The sequence below is a fragment of the Amblyraja radiata genome, chromosome 3 (genome assembly GCF_010909765.2).
Source record: "Amblyraja radiata isolate CabotCenter1 chromosome 3, sAmbRad1.1.pri, whole genome shotgun sequence".
Lineage (NCBI taxonomy): Eukaryota > Metazoa > Chordata > Chondrichthyes > Rajiformes > Rajidae > Amblyraja > Amblyraja radiata.
In genome coordinates, this window is record NC_045958.1 from 20,415,062 (window position 1) to 20,431,958 (window position 16,897).

The following is a 16,897-nucleotide window of genomic DNA, read 5'->3' on the forward strand; positions in this document are numbered from 1 at the left end:
AGTCGCCGTTGCGGAAGCCCCGAAAAGCGGTCTCCCTCCAGGGACCCGCGGGCTCCCGGTGTCACTGTCCGCCAAACCCGCAGTTGCAGCCACCGAATCTCCGGGGGTCGGGTCGCAGCAGCGTCCACCACCGCTCCACCCGCTCTGGACTCGGCCAGCTCCGCGACGGTGAGGTGAGTAGTCGGCACCACAGCCCCCGGTCTTCCCGTTGGAGGCCGCTCCTCGTTGCAGCTCCAACGACAACGGAGACCCGACAAAGAAAAGGTCGGGTCTCCCGTGCAGGGAGAGATTTAAAAGTTACCCCCTCCCCCCCACACACATACCCCAACAAAAAATAACAAAAACTACATAAAAACATAGACATAAAATAATAAAAACGCAGACGGACTGCAGAGGCCGCTGCTGACGAGAGTCGCGCCGCCCACCGATTGGCTTGAACTACATACATTATGAACTAACAAGCTTAATGTATTGAAATAATATGTAGGGGGCTCTCAGCCTTTGTATGCTATTGTTTAATGATGAGAAAGTGACATGTAAAAGTTAACTCTGGTTATGCACTTCTAATGTAGTAATGGAAGACAATATGTTGCATGGTACGACAAGGCCAGAAGTCCCACCTGTATTGGTTGCAAGCATGGTTGTTCAGTTTGTACAGTTTAGTGTTTCCAGTTTGGTAAAACTATTGTTTGTTGTATTATTATCCATGATTTAAAATTAGCCAGGTTCAGAGACCCCTCAATTAGTTTTTATTAAAAAAATTTAAAAAATGAACAAAACCATATTTGTAAGCGTGCCACCTCAAAACCCATGGAAGAAAAATGATTGAAAGATGAGGGACTCCATCTTCTTTCAGCAAAATATAAATCTGCATCCATTGAAGGAGTCATGAGCAAGACTTCAGTTTTACTGTTCCTCAACTTGAAGCCATCTTTTTTCCTGGTGGATGGTCGGAAGTATTCCCTTTAATAAAAATGTAACATTACATAATATAGAGCATAATTCCTTAAGCAGGTTTTTTATATTGTAACACAAAACAAAATTGGGAAAGAAAGCAAATTACCGCATTAATTAAAGATAAACCTTTACTTTCATTGTGATTGCAACATTGAAAATGAAACCATCCAATACATGTATTCTTATCTCTGAGAACCCTTTATTTGGATACCTCAACAACTGAAACATCTGTTTTCACCTGCCACAATAACACAATAAATCGTTTTGGTTTTTTTAAAGCACTAACCTATTCAAACCCTCCTGCCTATTCCATCATTGACCATCTTTTCATAATGAATATTCCCAAACAGTTGTTGAGAAGAGATTCATTCACACAACATTTGATGTTGTGTGATACATTCTGTGTGTTTCAGCTCTTGAAATGTTGGTGATGAAATCACCTGCTCTGTGCTGTGCAGGGATAGTTGGCAGCAACTGAATCCATTGAGTATAGAGGACAAAGGAGCACAAAAGAGGAACATCAAGAGGGCAAAAAGAGGACACAAGAAAGCCATGATAGGTAAGGTATGGGGAAATCCAAAGAGATTTTACTAGTAAATTAAGGGTAAAAGAGTAACTAGGGAGAGAATAGGAACTTTAGTGATCAACAATTCATTTATGTATGGTGGCGCACGAGATGGACGAGGTCTTGAGTGAATATTTCTCATTTGTACTTACACTGGTGGGACATCAATGTGAAGGAAGATACACAAAAATGCTGGAGAAACTCAGCGGGTGCAGCAGCATCTATGGAGCGAAGGAAATAGGCAACGTTTCGGGCCGAAACCCTTCTTCAGACTGATGGGGAGTGGGGGTGGGGGGGGCGGGGAGAAGAAGGGTTTCGGCCCGAAACGTTGCCTATTTCCTTCGCTCCATAGATACTGCTGCACCCACTGAGTTTCTCCAGCATTTTTGTGTACCTTCGATTTTCCAGCATCTGCAGTTCCTTCTTAAACAATCAATGTGAAGGAACTCCACGTTAATAAAAAACCTCAACTTGTAATTTCTTGATCATGGGAAATTCTGAAACTTCATGTTGTTTCAAACAGTTAACATTTCTAAATATATTTACTGCCTTTCTTGCACCTTTGGTTATCACTTTATCAAAGAATTTTCAGAAGCAAGGCAAAATCATTACTGGGCCATAAATGGAAAACCTGGGCTTCACTCTTTGGCACTGTTGTGAAACAGGGAAATTTGTTGGAGGGTATGGAAAAAGCTGTATACAAAATGGGAAACTATTTCCGGGAATGCTTTCCAAATATTTCGCGCTTTTCTAAAAATGCAATTGAAATCTTAATGGGATTCTATTCCCTGGCAAAAACTATCCACTGATCATCTTCTGGCAAAATCTGCATGAAAAGTACGAAGAGGGCAGTGAAAATGTACGTAATTTAATAATAATCTAGGGAAAAGGAGTTTTAGTTTTGTAGCTAACTTACAACTGAATAATCAAATGATGTTATGAGAGGCAGGCTAAAGTCCTGGCTAACATCCAAGGGGAATTGTGCAGTTCCTTCCAGCTGCAAAAACATTTTTTTCTTGAACAGATCCCACAAAAAAGGACGTAAATCCTCATATGGTGCACTGGATAATGAATTCATCAAATGGAAAGAAACCATAGCTTGTATATGATCTGGATGAAGGTGTGGTAAATTGGATTAGTAAGTATGCAGATGATACCAAGATAGGGGGTGTTGTAGATAATGAAGAAGATTTCCAAAGTCTACAGAGTGATTTAGGCCATTTGGAAGAATGGGCTGAAAGATGGCAGATGGAGTTTAATGCTGATAAATGTGAGGTGCTACACCTTGGCAGGACAAATCAAAATAGGACGTACATGGTAAATGGTAGGGAATTGAAGAATGCAGTTGAACAGAGGGATCTGGGAAATACCGTGCATAGTTCCTTGAAGGTGGAATCTCATATAGCCAGGGTGGTAAAGAAAGCTTTTGGTATGCTAGCCTTTATAAATCAGAGCATTGAGTATAGAAGCTGGGATGTAATGTTAAAATTGTACAAGGCATTGGTGAGACCAAATCTGGTGTATGGTGTACAATTTTGGTCGCCCAATTATAGGAAGGATGTCAACAAAATAGAGAGAGTAGAGGAGATTTACTAGAATGTTGCCTGGGTTTCACAACTAAGTTACAGAGAAAGGTTGAATAAGTTAGGTCTTTATTCTCTGGAGCGCAGAAGGTTAAGGGGGGACTTGATAGAGGTCTTTAAAATGATGAGAGGGATAGACAGAGTTGATGTGGACAAGCTTTACCCTTTGAGAATAGGGAAGATTCAAACAAGAGGGCATGACTTCAGAATTAAGGGACAGAAGTTTAGGGGTAACATGAGGGGGGACTTCTTTACTCAGAGAGTGGTAGCGGTGTGGAATGAGCTTCCAGTGGAAGTGGTGGAGGCAGGTTCGATGGTATCATTTAAAAATAAATTGGATAGGCATATGGATGAGAAGGGAATGGAGGGTTATGGTATGAGTGCAGGCAGGTGGGACTAAGGGAAAATAATTGTTCGGCACGGACTTGTAGGGCCGAGATGGCCTGTTTCCGTGCTGTAATTGTTATATGGTTATATGGTATAGTACAGTGACTCAATGCCAGAAAAACAAAAATCAATTTGTTTAAGAAATTATACCTAAAGAAGCTTTGTCCTCAATAGCAAATATTTAACACATTACAGAGTGTCAGATTTTTAATGAATAAATTGTACCTTAGCATCATGGCACATGATGACAAAAAGTGTGTAATATCATACAAAATCTATTTGTAAAAATAATATTTTTTTGGTGAACTTTATGCTAATTAAAAATCATTAATACACATACACAAACAAAATTCTCCCCTAAACAAAACAAGGTTCTGTCACATAAAAGGTTACACATTATGCTAATTATGTCATTATTTTTTGATAACCTACATAATATGTTCCCTTTGGTTTGGCAGTAATGTTTACCCTTCATGTAATTACAATTTTTATGCAATCATTTAAAAAAAAAAAATAAAGCCACTGGCAATGAACATACAGGGTATTTATCTGCTCAATTGAAGCACAGTATTTAGGATGGGGGTTTGATACCAGTGGAGTTCTGCAGGTATCTGTGCTGGGACCTCTGTTGTTGTTGATGATATATATATGATTTGGAGGAAAACATTGACTTTGGTTAGTAAGTTTGCAGATGCAGATGCAAGATTGCTGGTGTCTTGGACTGAAAGGATGTCAAAGTATACAGCGGGATGAAGATCAGCTACAGAAATGGGTGGAGAAAAAGGCAGATGAAGTTCAACCCAAGCAAGTGTGAGGTATTGTACTTTGGGAGGTCAAATGCAAGGGGAAATATATATAATTAATGGCGTGGCACTTAACAGCATTGATGTATAGAGGGGTCCAAAAGACATAGGAACCGAATTAGACAATTAGGCCCATCGAGTCTACTCCACCATTCAATCGTGGGTGATCTACCTTTCCCTTTCAACCCCATTCTCCAGCTGTCTTCCCATAACCTTTGACCACCCCCTTACTAATCAAGAACTTATCAACCTTCGCTTTAAAAATACCCAATGTCTTGGCCTGCACAGCCTTCTATGGCAATGAATGCCACAGATGCATCACCTCTAGCTAAAGCAATTCATCCTCATCTCCATTCTGAAGGAACATTCTTCTATTCTGAGGCTGTGCCGTTAGGCTTTAGACTCTCCCTTTGTTAGATGCATCCATCCACGTCCACTCTATCCAAACCTTTCATTATCAGGTACGTTTCAATTCCGTAAGTCCCTGAAAGTGGCAACTTTAGGGTAATAAAGAGGGCATGTGGTCTGCTTGCTTTCATAGGTCGGGCAGTGTGTAGAAGAGCCAAGAAGTCATAATGCAGCTTTAAAGGAATTTGGTTAGTCCACATTTGGAGTATTGTATGCAGTTCCAGAAAATAGAAGTATTATTCCATAAGGACATTGAAATGATGCTTATGATCCACTGAAGTGCACGCACAAGAAGCGCAAGGATATCTGTGAAACGTCACGCAAGCTCAAAATAACTTGGTTTTTCATTTAGAGAAATTTGATAATCGAGTTCCCCTTTGGTCAATTAAAATAGCATATGATAAATACTATTTCATATTTTAAGATGTTGATTATAACGCTTAGCCATAATTCGGCTTGTACGTGCTAGAATTTAGAAGATTGAGGGGGGATCTTATAGAAACGTACAAAATTCTTATGGGGTTGGACAGGCTAGATGCAGGAAGATTATTCCTGATGTTGGGGAAGTCCAGAACAAGGGGTCACAGTTTAAGGATAAGAATAATAATAATAATAATAATAATAATAAATTGTATTTAATGGGCGCCTTTCAGACATCTCAAGGACACCTTACATAGTAATCGGAATAACATATAATCGGAATATAACAAGTAATAAAGACATCACAGAGACACAAATTAAAAACAGAATTCAATCCAAAAACAGTGTGAAGAGAGGGAAGTCTTTTAGGAGAGATGAGAAAATAATTTTTTACACAGAGAGTGGTGAATCTGTGGAATTCTCTGCCACAGAAGGTAGTTGAGGCCAGTTAATTGGCTATATTTAAGAGGGAGTTAGATGTGGCCCTTGTGGCTAAAGGGATCAGCGTGTATGGAGAGAAGGCAGGTATGGGATATTGATTTGGATGATCAGCCATGATCATATTGAATGGCCTACTCCTGCATCTATTTTCTATGTTTCTAAATGTAAGTGAAAATAAGAGGTGCTTGACTAGTGACAGATTTGAACTACTGTTTTATACATCACCAAAAATCTAAATTAAAACCCAGTAAATAAACAGAACTGTTAACCTACCAGGCAAGAAATACATGCAACTGTACAATAACGCACCGTGCTGCCATCTAATATATTCAATTACTTCGTTCATATAATTGAATTTAATTACAACTAATTTAAATTAATTAACCGAAATGTCAACAAGTCATAATTTTTTTGCCAAATGAATTAGTTTAATACAATTAATCTGATTATTAACAATAATGAGATGACCAGTGGTGCATTCAATAAATACTACCTGCAATAGTTTCAATGTTCACACTTAAATTTCTTACCGAAAGAACACTTCCATCCTTGTATCTGCTCTTCAGCAGTCTCCAGATGAGATGGCCGACACCCTGTCAAAACTCTGCCAAGCCTGAGCAAAAAAAATAATAGTAAAAGGCAAACTGACATTTTACACAACTGAAAAGAGCAGATAAAACACATGGATGCAATTTATACTATGCAAATTTTAGCAACTGCTACAGCACACAGATCTTACAAACGTTTAATTCACATTGAGATATTATTTGGTTCAAGCATTCAGATGTAGGAATAGAATAACATGAAATAACAATGTTAAAAACATAAGATGATTGAAAAAGTAATTATAAGCAAATTGAAATACTCATTGTTTGGAGAAGAAGCAAATCCTTGTTTCAAGTAAAGAATTCCAATAAACACTGTACACTTCCGTCTGTATTATGTCTTATGACACCGTCACAGTATTTCTAACAAATCTATGCAGTTACTAATCTGTTTTTCAAGAGTTCTGATCAGATATTGGAGCAAATATTAATCAAAAAATCTTACGTTCGCCTTGTTACGCCTAATGCAATACCTTAAGATATTTTTATGTTTGAGGAAATACTTCACCTCGGATTAACTCGGTAATGCACTATCATGGTACTTTGTTTATATTAGGTCGTCTCACGATGTGTGGTTAAAAATTAACAAATGGAACAACTTTAGTTCCAAAATATATTAATGCCAAATAAAATGCCATTAGGAAATACCCTTTGACGCTCATTTAGCTAAAAAAGCAAGGAGGCTCCTGCACTTGTTATAAAGGGAGTTCCATAAAATATTTGTTACAGATGCAAACAGTGATAAGATCAATTGTCCAGCTCAGTGGAGTAGTGCCAAGTTAGCATATGGAAAATATGCTACACACGCAGAATATGCATAGTGCACAATATCTAGACCCCAGTTTGAATCTCGCCACAGTAGTCGGATTTTAAATTCCAGTCGAAATAAAGGATCCTATAGTGGTGATCATGAAACTTGCAATTTGTTGTTAAATCCTATCTGTTTACTAGTATCCATCAGGGCAGGAATTCAGCTGAACTCATCCAGCTAGGATAAAGACAACATCCACGTGGTTTACTCTAAACTGGCCTTCGAAATGGCAAGCTTCCTATTCAGGGTCAATTAAGGATACAAAATAAATGTTGGCACAGCCTTCAACAACCACACCCTGTGAATGAATTAAAAACAGCCAACTTTACTGTTTAAATTAGCCATCAAGCTGCCTTATCTACATCTGCATAGATAATTAAGCAATCAATGTCGGTTATTCTTAACAAGAAAAAAACATCATGTGTCAGCAAAGTTCATTCCGGAATATTGCTGTAGCAGTCCAGCCAGTTATCTCTAGGCCTGAGAAAGTAAAAATAATTAAGAGTATTTTGCCGAATGAAGTATAGGGAGAGCATAGTAAAGACTGCAGCTGCAAGTGAATGTTAGAACAGTTGAACCTTGGTTGATATAACATCACTGGCTATAATACTGTGAACTAACTTAATTTGAAATTGAGGTACCAATCAATACATTGAAGTTAAAGAGGTGATTATATCTCTCCACAGAGCATACTCGTATAAAAATAGTTGGTTGTTGAAATCATGTATCCAGCGCTTTTCCATTTCTAACTATCCTCTTGAAAAACCATCCTTGCTCTTTATGTCAATGACAAATACAGTCACAGATACAGAAAATTAACCTAAGGACAAATACTGTGCCAGATTTGTAGAGTACAGATCAGCCAGAGATGGTGGACGTTGGTGAGGGAACAGAGAATAATGTGTAATTAAGGATGAAACAATGGCTTTTGCCTTATCTATGTTTAACCATAAGAAATTATGTACTTCATCCAGGAGTGACCAGCAGACAAACAGTGTAACAGTCAAAGGAGTAATTTGAGAGATGGTGGGGAGGTACCACAGTTTACATGTAGAGGCTTGTCCTATATTGTGGAGTGTATCAAGTGCAGTAGTTAAGGAAGGTCTGGGCAGAAATGGAGGTGAATCTACAGATATTCTGAAGGGACACCATTACACATATGCACCGATTCCAGTTGGATGAAAAGGGGAAAGGAATTCCAAAGAAGGGACCTACTGCTTCAGATACAAAGAGCATTGGTGTGACCACATTTGGATTAATAGAATAATGAAAAAGGTGTAAGTCTGGAGGTTGTTGCAGGGCTAAGTGCAAATAAGATTTGAACATGAAGATTTTAAATGGTATGCTTTAAAGGCATATGGCACCTCTCAAACTACTACATTTCATAGTGACTGACCCACAAACGAAGATTTATGGGGTGGGGGGTTGTGCATGGTGGGCCAACAAGGTGCAAATTTTCAGGTGAGGCCAAGTTTTGACACCATTTTATATTATTCAGAGTGTGCTATTTAGCAGCTTGGCTTTAAAGAATATTTAAATGATTGTTTACTGTGCCTTTCGTTGTTTGTTAAAAAGCAAAAATCTTGATGTGCAGTAAAAATAGGATTCTCACATCTCACCAAAATCCATATAACCATATAACAATTACAGCACGGAAACAGGCCATCTCGGCCCTACAAGTCCGTGCCGAACAATTATTTCCCCTTAGTCCCACCTGCCTGCACTCATACCATAACCCTCCATTCCCTTCTCATCCATATGCCTATCCAATTTATTTTTAAATACCAACGAACCTGCCTCCACCACTTCCACTGGAAGCTCATTCCACACCGCTACCACTCTCTGAGTAAAGAAGTTCCCCCTCATGTCACCCCTAAACTTCTGTCCCTTAATTCTCAAGTCATGTCCTCTTGTTTGAATCTTCCCTATTCTCAAAGGGAAAAGCTTGTCCACATCAACTCTGTCTATCCCTCTCATCATTTTAAAGACCTCTATCAAGTCCCCCCCTTAACCTTCTGCGCTCCAGAGAATGAAGACCTAACTTATTCAACCTTTCTCTGTAACTTAGTTGTTGAAACCCAGGCAACATTCTAGTAAATCTCCTCTGTACTCTCTCTATTTTGTTGACATCCTTCCTATAATTGGGCGACCAAAATTGTACACCATACTCCAGATTTGGTCTCACCAATGCCTTGTACAATTTTAACATTACATCCCAGCTTCTATACTCAATGCTCTGATTTATAAAGGCTAGCATACCAAAAGCTTTCTTTACCACCCTATCTATATCAGATTCCGCCTTCAAGGAACTATGCACGGTTATTCCCAGATCCCTCTGTTCAACTGCATTCTTCAATTCCCTACCATTTACCATGTACGTCCTATTTTGATTTGTCCTGCCAAGGTGTAGCACCTCACACTTATCAGCATTAAACTCCATCTGCCATCTTTCAGCCCATTCTTCCAAATGGCCTAAATCACTCTGTAGACTTTGGAAATCCTCTTCATTATCCACAACTATCTTGGTATCATCTGCATACTTACTAATCCAATTTACCACACCTTCATCCAGATCATTGATGTACATGACAAACAACAAAGGACCCAACACAGATCCCTGAGGCACCCCACTAGTCACCTGCCTCCAACCCGACAAACAGCCATCCACCATTACCCTCTGGCGTCTCCCATTCAGCCACGTTGAATCCATCTTGCTACTCCTGCATTTATACCCAACAGTTGAACCTTCTTAACCAACCTTCCATGAAGAACCTTGTCAAAGGCCTTACTAAAGTCCATATAGACAACATCCACTGCTTTACCCTCGTCAATTTCCCTAGTAACCTCTTCAAAAAACTCAAGAAGATTAGTCAAACATGACCTTCCAGGCACAAATCCATGTTGACTGTTCCTAATCAGACCCTGTTTATCCAGATGCTTATATATATTATCTCTAAGTATCTTTTCCATTAATTTGCCCACCACTGAAGTCAAACTAACAGGTCTATAATTGCTAGGTTTACTCTTAGAACCCTTTTTAAACAATGGAACAACATGCGCAGTACGCCAATCCTCGGGGACTATTCCCGTTTCTAATGACATTTGAAATATTTCTGTCATAGCCCCGGCTATTTCTACACTAACTTCCCTCAATGTCCAGGGAATATCCTGTCAGGACCTGGAGACCTATCCACTTTTATATTTTTCAAAAGTGTCAGTACTTCTTTTACTTTGAAACTCATAGTATCCATAGCTACTCTACTAGTTTCCCTTACCTCACATGATTCAATATCCTTCTCCTTGGTGAATCCAACAGTATTTCCATTTATATAGATAATCTAAACCTATAAAAGGATTTTAAAAATCCGTGCAAATTTTCATAATATTGTGTAAGAAATTGCACTGTATTTTATTTGGAACACCCTCATTCCTAATGACGGCCAGAAAATGTTTTTTTTCCAAAGCACTCCGATCACAGGATAGCGTGTCAGCTTCTGAGGGCAAACAAGGACATGAACAAGAACGGACGTGATTCCTACCAATATAAAGCATCCTGTGTAATGGTTTCAGGTTGCAGGGTGGAAGAGAATATTTATATGCAGCTCTTCAATCTGGTCTGGTGCAAAAATTGTGAACATTGCTTTCAATTTAGAAATAAAATAAAAATCTTGGTTTAGATTAGAAATAGGCTACTCGCATTTCAAAAAATAAATAAATGCGAGTATGTTTCATGATTAAGGGATAATCCTCCAATTTAATGCAATGATTTTCTTTGCAGTTCCAGTATTTATAGTGCCTTTCATATTTTTAAGGTGAGAAATCAAGAAGCATTTCTTGAATTTATATCAATTATTGTTTTATTAATGAAGCACCATTAGATTCAGTCAGCTTTATTTTCAATGCATCTGATCATAAGAGGCATGTCTTTCAAGGGAGACAAGGAAACTGCAGATCCTGGAATCTGGAGCAAAAACAAACAGTTGGAGGAACTCAGCAGATCGAGCAACATAGGGGTGAGAGTTGGAAGGATTGCCCATATTTCAGGTTGAGGCCCTGCATCAGGACTAAGAGTGCAGAGGGAAGATATCTAGTATAAAGAGTATAGAAGAAAGGGTGAGACAGATGGCTGTAGGTGAATGGAAGAAGGGTAATTGAGAGTGGGGAGATAAAGGGAGGTGGGTGATAGGTATAAGCAGACAAGGAGAGAAAAAAAAGATGAAAATGAAACCAGATGGGGGATGGGGAAGGAAAATGTGGAGACAGCTGCTTGGAGGGTGATGATTGAGGACACAAAAGCTACCACTGCTGGAATCTGACAAGTCCGTATGATGATAATGGAAACCATTAAGGGAGAAATGAAGGGAAGATGGAATGGGATAGGGGAGGGGATTCACTGTGTGAAGGGTGTGGGCAACCAGGAAGGGAAGTGGGACAAAAATGGGCGATGAGGGTCTACAGGGGCGGTATGCGTAAAGGAACAAAAATGGGAAGAACAGAGATAAGCATGGATGTGTGCCTGAGAACGAGTGAGAGAGAACAAGAACTGAAGAAGGTCCTGAGGAGAAATTTGTCCATTTCCTCTGCAAATGCTGCCTGACCCATTGAGTTCCTCCAGCAGGTACACAAAATTGCTGGAGAAACTCAGCGGGTGCTAGTTTTTCCAGCAATTTTGTGTACCTTCGATATTCCAGCATCTGCAGTTCCTTTTTGAACACGGGTTCCTCCAGCACTTTGGTTTTATGTTCAAGTCACATTGCACCATTACATCAGGGACCAGTTGGCCCTTTGAACCCAAACAGCATCAGACAGTTGATTCATTTTTCTGGTGAAACCGATGATCTTGCAGCTCCTTTTTTTCCCCCAAACGGACGTTGGCCCCTTGTATAACGCCTTAATGGAGCAGATCCCCACGGCTAGACATCATTGCCTTTAAACTGCAAGCTGGTCGAAGGAAAACTTGCCATTATTTGCAATTGTCAGTGCAACATCAACTGCCTTGCCTGGTAAAGTATTATTGAATCATTGATTTTCCTTTCCTCTTACCCACTCCAATCTCACCCCCTATGAATGCACATCCCTCTGCTCACAGCAACAATACCAACATTGTTATCAAACCCGCTGACAAGGGAGGAGCAGTTGTAGTCTGGTAAGCTGACTATCGTGGTAAGGCCAGGCACCAGCTCTGACCACTACATAGAAACATAGAAAATAGGTGCAGGAGTAGGCCATTCGGCCCTTCGAGCCTGCACCGCCATTCAATATGATCATGGCTGATCATCCAACTCAGTATCCTGTACCTGCCTTCTATCCATACCCTCTGATCCCTTTAGCCACAAGGGCCACAGCTAACTCCCTCTTAAATATAGCCAATGAACTGGCCTCAACTACATTCTGTGACAAAGAATTCCAGAGATTCACCACTCTCTGTGTGAAAAATGTTTTTCTCATCTCAGTCCTAAATGATTTCCCCTTTATCCTTAAACTGTGACCCCTTGTTCTGGACTTCCCCAACATCAGGAACAATCTTCCTGCATCTAGCCCGTCCAATCCCTCAAGAATTTTGTAAGTTTCTATAAGATCCCCCCTCAATCTTCTAAATTCTAGCAAGTCATCGTGATTCCCACAGTTCAGGCCATCATCCCACATTGCTTCTGATCTCATCACCTCTGGCAATCTCCTCTCCACGGGTTCCAAACTTATCGTGCCCCAACTCCGCACTGACCGCTTCTATCGCCACAAACAGGATTGCCCTGGCAGACCCATTGTTTTTGCCTGCTCCTGCCCCACAGGACTCATCTCCAAATACCTTGATTCAACCAGTGGGAACCATTGTGGGGGGATGTTTTAATGTTTATTGTTAAATTCTTTAATGTTGTGTCTTATCTTTATTCGTGTGCTGCAATGGCAAGTCAAATTTCACTACACCAATTTGGTGTATGTGATAATAAATGTCCTTTGTATCCTTGTTTCATAAATGCAGGGTACAGGAGCAATCAAATAAACATGGTAGTGTAGTGGTTATAACACTGGACTGGTAACTTTAAGCCAGGGTCTAAACTAATTGGTTTAATGATGTTGGTGAAAGAAGAAAATCGCATGTCCACATGAAAATCCAGGCCACAGCATATCAATTGCACTTCTAATTTAGCCATGTTCATGAATGGGAATAATCACTAACTATAATCAGGCCTCACTCTTTGCCAAAATCACCTACCACTCTTGAATTAAGCGAGATGAAGGCCAAGTCATAGAGTTATATCACGTGGAAACAGGCCCTTCGGCCCAACTTGCCCACACTGGCCAACATGTCCCAGCTACAGTAGACCCACCTGCCTGCCGCTGCTCTCTCTTCACATTGTGTTTTTTGATTTTTTTGATTTAGTGTTTTTGGAGCGATTTCTTTCTTTAATTTGTGTATTGATGATGTCCTTATTATTTATTTTTCTCCGACTATATGTTTTTTTCTCTTCTGTTAATCTTTGCAAGGTGTCCTTGAGATTTGAAAGGCGCCCGAAAGTAAAATTTATTATTATTATTACAAATGCCTTTCAGTGCAACTCAAGAAAGCAGCTGTAAAGCTGCAATACTTATTGCCAGATTTGTCTGGCAATTCTTCATCTCCTATCCAGAGTTGTACTCCCATATTAGTTTATCTGCCAAGTTTCAGTAATGCATGTGTATTAAGTTAAAAGTCCCACACTCCTCGTAATATGGCTCTTAATAAGCAGTCAATCCCACCCACCCCCTGGAAAGCTGACCACGTGACTATCAGCAGGTTATAAATGAACTTCCATCACACCAACACTTTTAGCACAAATAATATTCCTGATCCCAAATCCATCTAGTCTCAAAAGTCAAAACATCCCATATCTTCCTTTCCCAGTAAAAATTATAGTGGCCACTGTTTTTCCAGTTATCAAGACTCCTAATTTCCATTTGTTTCCCCCAAATCTCTTACTTTCTACTTATTCTTCCCCCCTTTAAAACATTTCTTGAAAGATTTGTCACTTTCCAAAAGGTTTCCTATATTAAACTGGTGGGGTTGTAGTATTTTTTACTCCAAACCAATGTGCAAGTTTCAAAACCATATGACTTTTGATTTTGTTGGGAATTGTCATTAGCTTTTTGGCAACATTAGTGAAGTAACTGGTGGACAAATTCATAATTTGCATGTCGAATTCATAATTTGTGAAAGGACACTGAAAATTTATAGAGTTACAATGAGATTATTTCAATATTTTATTTCCTTCAGATTGGAGTCAAAAGTTTAAAAATGTAATACTGTATAATTCCCTGATTATTCATAGGTGATTAAAGAACCTTGTATTGCAATCGTATTAGTAAAAATCATAGGAAAAGTAATCAAGAAATAAACATGTTTTTTAAAGTACAAATGCAATAAAAGCAAAGCACAGAAAATTTAGAAAATACATGCTACGAACAGAAGATACAAGTAGAATAGAAGGTGATTTCCTGTGGAATACAAAACACCAGTACAGATTAGTTGGGACAACAGACCAGTTTCTTGTGTATATGTTATGTAATTTAACTCATGAGAGTAAATTCTCGCCTGGAGTGTCCCCACTGCTCCACCACTAAGCTCTGGAATTCCCTTGTTAAATCTCTCTGCCTCTTTCATGGCATTTATTACAACCTATCTCTTTGACCAACCATTTGGATATCTCCTGTGTTGACTCAGTCAAACTCTATTTGATATAGCTCCTGTTAAGTATAATGGGATATTTCAGCACATTAAAAAATCATAAAAATGCAAGTAGTTAGCTCCACATAGGCTTTCACTGTAGATACTACATAAGGAATTCACATACTCGAGAACTATGCTACTTCACTAATCATATGGAGACACTAAATATATTGAAACATTAGTCAATGGAAGTTGTTTGTTTGGAAAGTGGCAATAATGTTTGCCCTCTTGAAAACAAAGTATACTTTCAAAGGAAATTCTATGAGAAATTAAAACTAGGTTTTGCTTCAGCTCTTTGTTCACATTTACTTTCTTAAGAAGGTTGGACAATTAAAATAAAACATCTGCTTATTGATGTCATGATTAACCATATACATTTTCCACGTAGGTGAACAAGGAAAGGGCATTTGTTTCCACCATTGTGCAATTAAACATTTTGCTCGTTTTGGTGATTTATTAACCACATACCTACTGCACATTTTTTTTGTCAGAAACGGTCAAACCTTACCTTTATCTGCATGCTTTTCTGGCAGAGGCGGGACCACAGACAGATCTCCACGGTTCCCAAGGCGGAGAAAACTATAGAAAAAAGAAACAATCATTTTTTTTAGTTAGAATTGTGTGTAACGTACGGATCGACGTTGTCGAGCACATCGTCAACCTCAGCACTTTAACATTTGCAATACCAAAAAAACGAATTTCAGACTAGCTCAGTGTCATAAAACACTTTTTTTAAATGTGCAGAGGCTAAAAGAAAATCGTAATATTCCGTTCAAAGTCGGCCTGCAAGACTGAAAGAACAAAAGACTGCTTGTATGCATTACATAGCACAATGCCTCCCACACTACCCATTCAGTACTGGTCGAACAAAAACTACATCGTTATTTTTAAATATCATTATTTTTAAAGACGCGACTGCGGAACAGATTGCTTCACGATACAATACTTGCAAGACAAAGCCCTCTCTCTGCCCGCACCTCTTTCGATCTACATGCAGCTTTGCATTCTGCTCCCTACTAGGGAGCATTTCCTTTTTCAAATGTACAATAATCACTGAACTCCAAAACGAAGTACAGTCAGCTTTTTGAAAAGCTACAAAAAAAAAAAAAATCAGGTTTACTGTCTACCCTAGTGCCCGTAGTTGGAGTGCATTGAACAATGAGCTAATTCTGTACGTTGCTGGCTTTAATCCAGGGAGCCGGTGGTGGCGGTTGTGGTGATGCTGCTGCTGCAAAGCCAGACTGCTTATTCTGCATTAACAACCGACTCCAACCCTCCCCCAGTCTGGCCCAATGTAGCCAATTGCCGCCGCGCAACCTGACTTGACTCCCCGGCCCAGCCGATCCCCGCCTTCCATTGGCCCGCTGACGTCACTTGGGTTCTATTTTGGAATGTTGCTAGCCTCGAAGGGCGCGGCGCGCGCTGTCAATCGGGCGGCGCGAGGTTCCATCCAGCAGGGTAGGTTGCGGTGCGCTGCCTGTCTGGGCTCATTGCCCGGCACCAGCCAGATGGCTCCTGGAGCCCATCATGTTACATAAAGCAAAGACTCTGCTCTATAATCTTTGACATAAAGTGCCGGGGCACAATTTGAGACATCGACATACATGCAGGACGTCTCCAGCAATTGTTGTCGCGATGGGACACATTATTCTCGATCTTTCGCAAATGAAGAGATGTCTTAAAATAAATTGTGCAGGAAGGAACTGCAGATGCTGGTTTGCACCGAAGACAGACACAAAATGCTGAAGTAACTCAGCGGGACAGGCAGCATCTCTGGAGAGAATGAATGGATGACGTTTCGTGTCGAGACCCTTCACCAGACTGAGACTCAGGGGAGAGAGGGAGACCAGAAATATGGATAGAAACATAGAAATTAGGTGCAGGAGTAGGCCATTCGGCCCTTCGAGCCTGCACCGCCATTCAATATGATCATGGCTGATCATCCAACTCAGTATCCCGTGCCTGCCTTCTCTCCATACCCTCTGATCCCCTTAGCCACAAGGGCCACATCTAACTCCCTCTTAAATATAGCCAATGAACTGGCCTCGACTACCCTCTGTGGCAGAGAGTTCCAGAGATTCACCACTCTGTGTGAAAAAAGTTCTTCTCATCTCGGTTTTAAAGGATTTCCCCCTTATCCTTAAGCTGTGACCCCTTGTCCTGGACTTCCCCAACATCGGGAGCAATCTTCCTGCATCTAGCCTGTCCAACA

General features: G+C 40.0%; 1 long non-coding RNA gene across 4 annotated transcripts; it reads right to left on the reverse strand.

The window, feature by feature from the left end:
• Positions 1-765: 765 nt before the first annotated feature.
• On the reverse strand, positions 766-15,976 carry LOC116970840. Of its 4 annotated transcripts, none has more exons than XR_004411331.1 (4): positions 15,663-15,976; positions 15,194-15,264; positions 6,095-6,177; positions 766-963 (listed from the first exon to the last, which is right to left on the reverse strand). It is a non-coding gene; the product is annotated as an uncharacterized LOC116970840 (long non-coding RNA). The 4 variants fall into 4 exon arrangements; XR_004411334.1 differs by having other exon boundaries at positions 6,095-6,168; positions 15,663-15,960; XR_004411333.1 differs by having other exon boundaries at positions 15,632-15,960.
• Positions 15,977-16,897: the final 921 nt, after the last annotated feature.